Source organism: Stegodyphus dumicola, chromosome 8 (assembly GCF_044657685.1).
Source record: "Stegodyphus dumicola isolate Sdum_Otavi_A_Nest chromosome 8, ASM4465768v1".
Taxonomy (NCBI): Eukaryota; Metazoa; Arthropoda; class Arachnida; order Araneae; family Eresidae; genus Stegodyphus; species Stegodyphus dumicola.
In genome coordinates this window covers 99927196-99939077 of record NC_140775.1, presented here as the reverse complement: position 1 = coordinate 99939077, position 11882 = coordinate 99927196, and positions in this window count along the sequence as shown.

The window sequence follows — 11882 nt, the reverse complement described above, 5'->3', positions numbered from 1 at the left end:
CAAATTTCTTCTAGGTGAATTTGGAAGCCCGACGTATACATTTGAAAATTTCAAAAAATCGTTAGTAAAGGCCTTCCCCATAGTGAAAGATCGCGCACGGCTGGAAGCCGAACTATATAGTTTCTATCAACGGGATACAGCACAATTGAAGGACTTTATTTTACGAAAAATCAAGCTAACGGATATGCTGTATGGAAAAAAAACCCGATGCGGAGATAATTGAAATAATATTACCAAGATTGTTACCCGCTGTCCAAGACTACTTTGAAATTAGAAACCCAAGCACACTGCAGGAACTTTTCGAATTGGCGGTGAAGTTTCAAAATCGCAGAATAGCGGAAAGAGCGAGAGGGGAAACATATTCTCAAAGTACCCGAAGGAAGGAGGAAACCAGAAATGGAAATCGCTCGTATGGGGGAAAGAACTATCAAGCTAACGCATCGAAACTCGAAGGTCAAGGCCCAAAAAGAAAATTTGAAAATAAACATCCGCGTACCCAGAAGACACAGATTGAAAGGAAAGCTTTAAACGACTAGACGGGCCTGTGAAAGGGAGGGTCCAGACCCCGGAAGTTTTAAAAAAACCCTCAAATAGACATTTAAACACGGTCATCGTAAAAAACTCACAGCTACCAATTATACAAGTCCTGGTTGGCGATGTACAAGTAGAAGCCCTCATCGATACAGGAGCAGAAGGAAATTTTATGAGTGAAAAGTTCTTCAAAAAGAATTTTTATAGGATACGACTATTTAAAACCAGAAAAACGGAAATTATAGCGGCGCAAGGAAAAACATGTCACTGCATCGGGAAATTATCATTAAACTTACAGGTAAAAGAGGAAAATCTCAAAGTATTAATTTTTGTGGTGAAAGACCTACAACACTCTCTTATTTTAGGTATGGACTTTTTAAGGGCCGCGAGGGCCAAATTAAATTTTCAAGATAGTTCCGTGGTGTTGGAGATGGACCAGAGGGTGGTGGAACCTGTGGAGACACCTGAAGTGGACCTTAGCCATCTGAATGACCAGGAAAGTAAAGCAATACAGCAAGTGGTAAGTAATTTTTCTCATTTGTTTTCAGAAAAACCAGGAAACTGCCAAATCGTGACTCACAAGATTCAATTAAATGCCGAAAAACCTTGTAGGACTAAATCGTATCGTTATGATAAACAAAAAGACCTAATCATCGAAGAACATATTCAGGAGATGTTAAAGAATAAAATAATAACGCCCATAAATAGTGAGTACGCGAGTCCAGTCGTACTATGTAGGAAAAAGAACGAGTTTCCTCCTTCGGATAAAAGGGCTTGGAGGTTTGCTATCGATTACAGAAAACTAAATAGTATTACTAAATTTCCAGTTTACCCTTTGCCGGTTATAGACGAGATCATTAGACAGATCAAATCGACAAGATATATGTCTACTTTGGACTTAACGTCTGGCTACTATCAAATAGCTATGAGACCCGAAGATATACATAAAACCGCGTTTATAACAAAATCGGGCACTTATGCATTTTTACGCATGCCCTTTGGGTTGTGTGGGGCCCCATCAACATTCCAGAGAGCTATGGACATTGTTCTAAAGCCTGTCCTAGGAAAATCAACTTTAATTTATCTAGATGATATAATTATAACGAGTAGTACGTTGGAACAACACATAAATGATTTAGAACAAGTTTTTAAATTATTAAAAGAGGCCGGTCTTACAATTAACGCCTCAAAATGCAAGTTCGCAACTAAAGAACTTAAATATCTCGGTTATAAAATTTCGCAAAAGGGTATAGAAACGCAAGATTCAAAAATAAAAGCTATTAAGAATTTCCCACCGCCCAACACCGCCAAGAAACTTTCATCTTTCCTTGGATTATGTTCTTACTATCGATCTTTCATAAAAGATTTCGCTAATATTGTTGAACCACTCTTAGTAATCAAAAGAAAAAAGAGTAAATTTACGTGGACAGCGGAAGCTAACACAGCTTTTGAAAGATTAAAAGAAGCGCTTATTAATGCCCCTGTTTTAAAATTCCCTGAGGGGGACGAAAACCTGGAAATTGCAGCAGATGCGTCAGACTATGCGGTGGGTGCGGTTCTTATGCAAAACAACCATCCGCTGGCATTTTTTAGTAAAACGTTGAATCAGACACAAAGGAATTATACAGCTACAGAAAGAGAAACATTAGCCGTATTAATGGCTGTACACAAATTTCGAGTTTATTTCGGCAAATCGCCAGTAACAGTCTTTTCGGATCATGCGGCTGTTGGTAGACTTTACTCGGGAAAAAAACCTAACGCCCAGGTTAATAAGATGAGCTTTAAAACTCCAAGAATATAATATCACAATAAAATATAAACCGGGTAAGGAAAACAATGTAGCTGACGCACTTTCTCGTATAAAACTGGACGACGAAGGAAATGAACTTAAATGCGCTGTGTTGACTTCAAAAATTTTAGATTCTAGAGGTACGGTTATTACTGAACTGAAAGCTGATCCTGAATTTGGAAATATCTATGCTTATTTGAAAGACCCCGAAAGCTTTGAGCATACAGATATCGATGCGATAAGAAATAGAGCAAAAAACTATGAAATAATAGATAATTTATTATTCTATACGAAAACAACAAACGAAAATCTTGAGTATAAACCAGTCATCCCAGCCTCGCTTCGATTAAGCATTTTGAAGGAGTTGCACGAAGAAAAAACAGCGGGCCACCTCGGGGTCAGAAAGACTATAAAAAGGGTACGCGAGGCGGTATATTTCCCGCAATTATACAAAATAGTAACGGCGTATGTCAGGTCCTGCAATCAATGTCAGTTAATAAATGATATTAATTACAGCCCGGCCGGGTACTTAAATAGCATTCGCGCTACATTTCCGAATGAAATTTTAGGCATAGATCTCCTTGGTCCCTTCCCCCAGAGCGAGTTAAATAAAAATCGTTTTCTTTTAGTAATAGTAGATCATTTTTCAAAATGGATAGAAATTGTTCCACTTAAACGCGCGTCAGCCAAAACAGTCGCAGATGCATTCTTACACAGATACATTTTAAAATACGGTGCACCGATAAAAGTTATTAGCGATAACGGAAAACAATTCATTAGTCAAATATTTGAAAACATATGCAATGGACTTGGCATACGCCATATCAAAATGGTTCCGTATAGACCACAGGCTAACATAGCAGAAAGAGTTAATAAAAATATAGTAAAAATAATTCGCAGTTACGTGAGCACACATCACAAGCGCTGGGATGGCTATATAAATGAATTAGCTTATGCTTTAAGAACGGCACATCATGATACTACGGGGAAAACTCCAGCAGAATTATTTTTAGGCAGAAAGTTAATTACGCCTTTAGATAAATTATTCTTTGTGCAACAAAGAGAGCAGGAGTTTAAACAACAAGATGTGCAAAAAGTTGATTGATCAGGCGCTTAAAACCTCGGATACGGCAAGAAATAGGCAGAAACTTTATTATGATAGAAAACGCCGTGAAGCAGATTTTAAAGTTGGGGATAAAGTATTGAAGCGGAAATTTTCTTTATCAAGTGCCCCAGACTATTTTATGGCAAAGCTAGCTCCAAAGTTTGAAGGCCCCTATGTAATTCAGGAAATCAAAGGGGTAGTATTATATCTTAAGAACGACAGAGGGGAAATCTGTAAAGCAAGTCCCGACCAGGTGAAAAAATACTATAATCCAAATGATTTTGAAATCCTTAAAAGTTTCTTGCAGGACTCAAGTCTAAACGAAATAGAAGGGCCAGAGACTACAACAACTATTCCACCACCCAAGAAACAGAGAACTGAAGAGAGACCTAGCACTTCTACAACCCGGACGTCGGTATCAAAAAGAAAAAATGATTTTCAAACTCCGGCGTTTAAGAAAAACAAAAATACAGATGAACCGGGTAAAGAAACCGTGGTAAAGAGAAAAACACCACCTACAAAGGATAGCAGGAGAAATTACACATCAAGGAGAACGCGCACACGGCCACAGAGTCAGGTGCCAGCAAGGCCGCCGTTCCGGAAACTGAAACGCCAGCAGGAGGCACAAAAATACGAGGAACAGAAGAAATTCAAGAAGGACTCCAGACCGGAGGACGTCAAGACCAGCCGTCCCAGGCAGAAACGGAAAGGCCAACAACCAGACGATTACTCCGTCAAGAGGCCAGCATGTAGAGGACGCAAAAGAAAAAGCAACGTGGACGACACTCGGAGATCAATAAGGAGAAGATTGACATCCATGAAACCTCTAACTTGGGATCAATTTTGCCAAAAACGGATGACGGAGTTTCAAGCATCGAAAACTCAAAGATAAGTTAAAACCTTCTATAAATTTTTTTTCTCTCTTTTGTTCCGAAATGTTATGCATAAGTACGAAGTTCTATGTTTTGACGAAAGTCAATATGTCTCGGTTGAGACTTAGTTTTGTTTTACTTTATTTAGCTAAGGCAAAAGTATTATTTCCTTTAAGTGTAAAAGCTAAAAACAAGCATTTTCTGTTGGTCGAAAGACTAATTCTGTTATGTTAAAGCCAAAATTTGGCCGAAGATAAAAATAACTTCGTATTCTTGTATTAATAAGAATTTTACTTTCAGTGCGGCCAGCTTGGCGAAGAATGAGTAAAGTAAAAATTTATTTTCTCTTATTCATTTTATGGTAAATTGTAAAAAGCATATGTATTAAAATTTTGTAAATGTATGTAAATACTTGAAGGTTATGTAAAAGTAGAATTTACTCTAGAAGCATAAAATTGTAGATGCTAAAAGTGAATGCTTAAAAGCAATGAAGTCAAAATTTAAGTATTAAACTGTAAAGTCATGCTTTAGAGCGAAAGCCTGCATGTTTAAAGATGAATGAGGGGGAAGTTAAAATGAATGTGTTTTGTAGGGTTCTCCACCTACATTTGAATTTTTAAGAATATTAAAGTAGCTCATTGAGTTGTAGAATGTCGAGTAAGGTGTGTCTATTTGGTCGTTGAATTCTAACAAATCATGGTGGTTAGGGGAAGTGTTGTAAGACTAAAACACGAATATTCCCGTTTGACACCACACACGGTGGAGAGCCAGGGTAAAGTTAAATTAATGCTTGAAAAATTGAATGAATGTGAAGTAAGCAATAACTAAGAAAAACGAATTGTTTAAAAACAAAAATTTATTGTGTCAAGAAAGTGTAAATTATAATGTATGTAGAAAGATACTGATACTTATTCCTTCCAGATGCTGGAAGGAAAGACCAAGATTGATTGATGAAGTCCAGGAAAAGTTGCTGTAAGAAGAAAGCTTTGTAACGATCAACAGAATTTAGTATATAATTGTTACATAAGATTTTTTTTTTTTTTTTTTTTTTTTTTTTTTTTTTTTTTGTGTGTGTGTGTAAACGAGGTTCTCGCCAGTTAGTTCAGAATTAGAGAAACTTACAACAGGTCGTTTGTAGGACCTGCTTCCAAGTTTTCCAAATTCTGGCAGCGGCAAATGTAGGGTTTATATTTATTTTAACTAACATTTATTTTAAGTTTAAACTATCTTTCCTGTCAAGCCTTACTTTCCCCTGGAACTGCCAATGCCAGAATATGTAAATTTTAGTAGAACGCGCAAGCATTCAAATTATCAGCGGAAGTATTATGATTTAAATAGAAGGAAACGAGTTCGGTGTGATATTCTTACTTAGCGAGCGCGGAGGTAGTTAGCGAGAATTGAAGAACCCCGCGTTGCGGCCTACGTGCTTGGCGGGAAGTAGTGGTAATTGTTCCAGTGAGCTTCAAGTCTGCTGAATTAGCAGCGGTATTGTAAAACGCGGTGAGTTAGTTATTTTAGAGAGCCTCGTAGTTGGAATCTTGTCTTTACTTTCTTTTCAGGTTATTATTTTTATTTGACTGCCAAGTTGGCACAGTCTGTAAGCGTCAAGAGGACGCAATTGTAATTTATTACGTTGAATAAAAAGGGACTTAAACCCTCCACAAGGCTCTATCTTTTATACAAGTTTTCACAGTCACCTCTTGGTTGCGTGCAAGTTGGAGGCGCGCAACGTTATAAAGTATAAATTAAAGTTTATCTGGAGGGAGGAGAGGTTGTAATATTTTGTTATTTATCAAATAACTATATTTATTGTTGAAATGGCACAGCCATATTTGTATTATGTAACCGTTGCTCAGCAACGTAAGAAATTGTTTTAAGATTAGAATTCTGAAGTTTGACCAGCTTGTAAATGTATGAAAATTTTGCCACTTAAGAATTGTATACAAATTATCTATCTTCGTAAACTAAAAATAAAATTTATGTTCTACTAAGAAGATGATTTGTTTTGTCAATTACTGCAAAATACATTACAAGGCATAAGGAGATATAGGATTATTATTTATAAAATTATATTTTACCATTAACTTTGAAATGTCTGTCTTTAAGAGACCAAAGTGCACTTCTACTGTACAGTTACATGGTACTGTACACTGCTCTGTAGCATATATTCAATAAGTACACGCCTGAGACAATCGTGCAGTTTATCTCGCTTCTGCCACCCAACCGGTAATAGTGGTTAGCGACGCTGACTCCCGTGCCGAAGGACCGGTTCGAATACCAGAAAAGGCATGGATGTTTGTAAATGTATAGTGTCGGTGCGGCATAGCGGCACTCTAAATATGCGGCGAGCCGAAAGTCCTCTCATGTGGTTTGGTGGAAGGGGAGAGAGGTGGGAGTGTCCCTCGGACACGTTCCCCCCTGGAGTGCTCTCCATCAAAATTGGGGACGGAACTGAGTTTAATCGCACTGCAACCTGAATGGTGCTCAAGGCTGTTGTCAACAGCAAGCGAAATCTAGCGCTCATTGCTACGAGGAATTTCGTGGGCTTGGGCTGACTACATCAGACAAGTGAGCATAAGCAACAACTTTAACCGTTCTATGGGTTCTAAAACAAGCATATTATTCGTACATTTCATGATGTAATTATTTGCTGACAGCTATAACACTGTGAGGAAAATGGTGCCAAATTATCAAAGGAACTTCAGCTATTTTCATCAAATAGCACTATTTAATAAAAAAAAAAAAAAAAAGTCCCAAGTCATAATTTCTTATAATGAGCTGCAAATTTCTCCTAACTGAATTCCTAGCATTAAAACTTCTTCAATTAATCTTCCTATAGAAAATCTAATGATTTCTCTAATGTTAAATGGAATATATTTTTAAAAATATTTTTCTAAGCTTAGGCAAAGCAAACAATCGTGGTGTTTACACAGACTTTTACTGCATCATTTATTACTAAATGCAGAGCATGAACAGCCCACAGAATGAAAAGCATCAAAATTTGTATTTCAATGGAAATTTTGAAGTCCATTTTTCCCTTTCATATTTTCTCCCTTGCATCCTTAAACGCTCATGTACTGAAATTAAATATCGTATTTTGTTGCAGATAATTATTGTTTCATATAAGTAACACTCTCGAGAGCAGACAAGTCAACCTGAGCCCATCAATTGAACCAAATAGTACGATGTACAGTAGTACGATTCGCAAGGAAAAACAAAGCTCTTTTCAGACTTATTGATATACACTTAAAATTTTACCTAATACTGGAATTCTGTAAAAAATAGGAAGGTCATAAGAAAACCCTGATAACAGAGGGATAAGTATTGTTTCTTTCTCAACACCTGATACCATTTTCCAGAAATCAACTTTCTGGAGACATGCTGCTCATACTAGCGATTTTCAGATCAGAGATCAGATGTCGGTTAACTTGGATATCGTTAGGCACTTGTTCCTTTTTATAAATGAGAAAAATTGTTCACATTGATATTTAATACCTACCGAATATGAAAATCACATACAATGCGAGTTTGCGACTTTCTGGAACCCCACTAATTTTATTTATAAAATTAGTGGATACCCGTTTCAGTGAATTTTTGTTTTAGAATTTCGATTATTTTTTAAATTTCTATTGATTCCATCTGCAAATGTTCCATCTGTCGCATTCACCGTTAAATGAGGAAATATTTTTGTAAAGACACCATCTTGAGAGTTATTTATTAGCCCGAAGTTTATTTTTACGTCTTAATATTGGTGAAACTGTAAAATTTTTATTAATATATCATAATTACATAATTTTTCTTTCTTCTCAGAGTGAATCAGAGACCGCCCAAAAACGAGTCATGGACCTCATAAGGCCAGCCATCTTCAAATTTTAACACCTATTTTAAAGCATCAGCTATCAAACAGGGTTCGACTAAACGTTTGGGTCCCTAGACACGACTTTCCTTCAAGTGTTCTCTCCATGCCTACGTTCTTGTCTTTACGAATAGAAAACAGGATTGTGAGGAATTACAAAATTATTTTGAAGCGCCTTAAAACTGGAGCCATGTAGTTCTAGTCTCATAATCAGAACCTGTTTTCAGAACTTACTGATTTGTTTTCACCGACTTCAAGTGCTCAATGCACATATTTAAGACCGGAGATAGGGATATTTGCCCCTTTGGCAACTTTTTTAAATAGCTTAAAAGTATTTATTAAACCAAATGTAGAGTCACGAGGAACTTTAACAAAAAATTTAAATAAAAGCTAATATCAAATCGAAAAATGTTCCGAACAAAGTAGTTCGCCCAGATAATTAGAAAACAACATATAAGATAAGTAGGATATTCACAACGTTCCAGGGTTTGACTGAATTACTATTGATACAGAATTCTGGCTTAAACTCGAAATACTTTTCGAAGGATTTTATAACCTTGCAACTGAGCTTGTTGGCTGCGAAAATTAAACATTTGAACTGATTAAACATTTGAACCATTCAATTCTTTTTCTGAATCCCAGAATTTCTGTACGCTATTTGAAATCCTTCGCAGACTTAACATAGTGTATTTTCTAGTTTTTATATGAATACAACCCGTTAGTTAAAATAATATTCGCTAGCAAACATCAATTTATAAGATATTTCTCCCACCTTCTTGGCGTGCCTTCGTGGTGTGGTGGTATGCACACTGGGCCGATATTCCAGAGGTCCGTGGTTCTATTCTCGGCGAAGGAGTTGCTAATTTTTCATGACTCCGGCTTCCAAAGGAATGCCCACAAGTTTTAAAAATTTACATTTGGAAAACGATTAAATCTTGTATATGTATATCTACATAAACCTCCAGAATCGTTTGAATTATTTATTTTGATTAATTTCATAATGGTTTTTTTCCTTGAAAAAACTTACATTTTATGCACGTGAAAAGTTATGTAAAGTTTTCAGTTTTGCAAAAAATTTTATTTTAGAAAATAAATAAATGGTTGATTGCAACATGCATATTCAGAAAATAATTGAAAATAAAGTCTTAATTTAAAACAAAAAATTAAAAGTATAAAAGTACAATAAAATATTTTAGCATGTTTGGAAATCAATGCACGTATCGGCTTTTATGACAAAGTAAAAAAACAGCATAAAGTAACCATACGCTAACCTAGTTATATGTAACATTCAACAAATCGGGCATTTTTTGCTTTGTTTTTAACACATATGGAAATTGCGTTTTCCCTGATTTCATAAATTTTTCACTTTTATATACATACTAGCTTCACAGTCGATAGTAAATAGCTATTAGCATTTCTCTCTTATTATTTCTCACGAGTAGTGACATTTTCAGACGTACTTTCCTCTGAAATACTTAATAGCTTTCTTAATATATTTCCAATAACTGACGTTTAATACTGCTTGATTTTAGGTTATTTTCCCTTTTCTTGTGGCAATTTTCTTCTAACTGAGAATTAAGTTATAATAGAAACTCTCTCTCATCAAAAGTTGGGAATTTGTTGCTCATTTATCAAAATGCTTATATGCATATATGGTAAATTGTCGTTTTTACTTTTGTAATTTATTGCTAATGATGCAGAAAAAGAAACATGCGATATTTATGATAGCCTAAGGAACAGGGAACTGATTGTGATATTCCAGTTCAGCAAGTTATTCAAGCACATGTGTTTTGCAATTGAGCATCTACTCTCCAAATTGGGATAGTAGAATTAAATAGAGGGAAGTATTAATTATTTTAAATCAGCGTATTCTTCCAAATGAAGTACATTGATATTTTAAATGCAACTCAATTTAAAATGCAAAGTATTTTGTTTCGACAGACTTCGTCTTTCAACATTTTAAAAGCCTATTTTTACTCCACCTCTTTACAAAATATATTTCTTTAAACAAAGTTCAACATAAACTTTCATCCTTATCAGAATTTTTAGTGACACATAATAAAAGTGAAAATGAGACGTACATTGAAATAAAATACATTAATCCCGTAGAGCGACTAAGGAGTAAAAAGAAAGTAGTGTAAAACTAAATCCATGTAAGTGGGTTGTAAGATAAAGATTTCGACAACCATAAATATTATTTGTACCATAAAGATAAACGATAATAAAATTCAACTTCAAAAAGGTGATATAACTAGTTGTACAAAAATAATCTTTCTAAAACGTGTAACAGGTCTGATAAAAAGTGACAATTGCAGGTCAATATTTTTTATCCGTGTTAAGTACCTAACAATAAATTTTATCACAAAAATAAAAAAATAAAAAATTCTGGAAATTATGACTAATTCAAATATTAAGCCTCACAAAGTTTACAAGCGAAAAAACATACAGATGCTACATCATTCATAAAATCAAAATATTACATCAATTTTTGTTTCATGCTTGCTTTCATAAAGTAATACGTATAATTTGCTTTATGTATTTTAACAAATTGTTATTAAGAAGGCTAGGACTGTATAAGGTACGGATACTTTCGTCGTAAATTTTCTAAAGAAAATAAAATCGCGTTTAAGATATATACAGAAAAAATTCCACGCGGTCAACGAGTTGCCGAAAATTGAATTCAGAACAAACTACTAATGTTCGTTTGTCTTACCTATTCAGCAGCTTTATAAATATACATATAGGGTGATCATATAGAAAAAAAAAAAAAAAAAAAAAACTTCTTCGATATATGAATCGCTAGTGGCCTACCCGCACACCCAATCGAAATGAAATTTCAGATATTGTTATTGGAAAGTATGTGCTCGAGACAATAATGATTTAAAACCAAGGAGGTTAGAATAGAAGGAGGGAGGGTTCGCGGTTTCCTCCACTATCGGGGAATGAAACTCCGCCGAACAAGCGGCGTCCATGTTTGTGACTTCAAAACATTGCATTACGGCAGTGACATGTACGTGTTTCTAACCTGTTCCGTGCATTTATTTTCCAGTAAAAATATGTTAAATTTATAATGAAATCCCTCGCTATTGTTGAATTTTTGTTTTAAAGTAATAAAGATGATATCCATAATTTACTATGTACAGCAAATTATTAAGAAATAGTTCGAAATCTAAATGCATAACATTAAAGCCTTTAAAAAATGATGTTTCTGCATATTTCACGGACTTTCTTAGGTTAGAAAATAAATCTTAATAAAATAAAACAGATTTATGTGAATTCATTGATTTCAGTTTATGCGCATTTCATATTTATTAATCTCAAAGAAACTGCCTTTAAATAAGTTGAATTACAGAAATACACCTATATAAGTTTTTGGATACATCTTTCCACATGTTCAATTGTGTAAATATTTTACTTAATTTTATCACTATATTGCCCAGAAATTTGTAAGTTTATGCAAAAAATTTTTAACAACAGAACAGTTTATCTTTAAAAAATGAATAATAATTAATATATAAAGAAAAGCATTGCTTTATTTAACACCTTTACAATTAATAAAAATAGTAACAATTGATTTCTTACTTTTCATGAAAGTTATAAAACGAATTAACTAAAACGTTCAAATTATACAATTTAAATCCTACTATATAGCATTGTATCTTAAGGAACGGAGATACCAGCTATAAACAGAAACATTAAAATGTATTTAATATATTTTGATTATAGTTA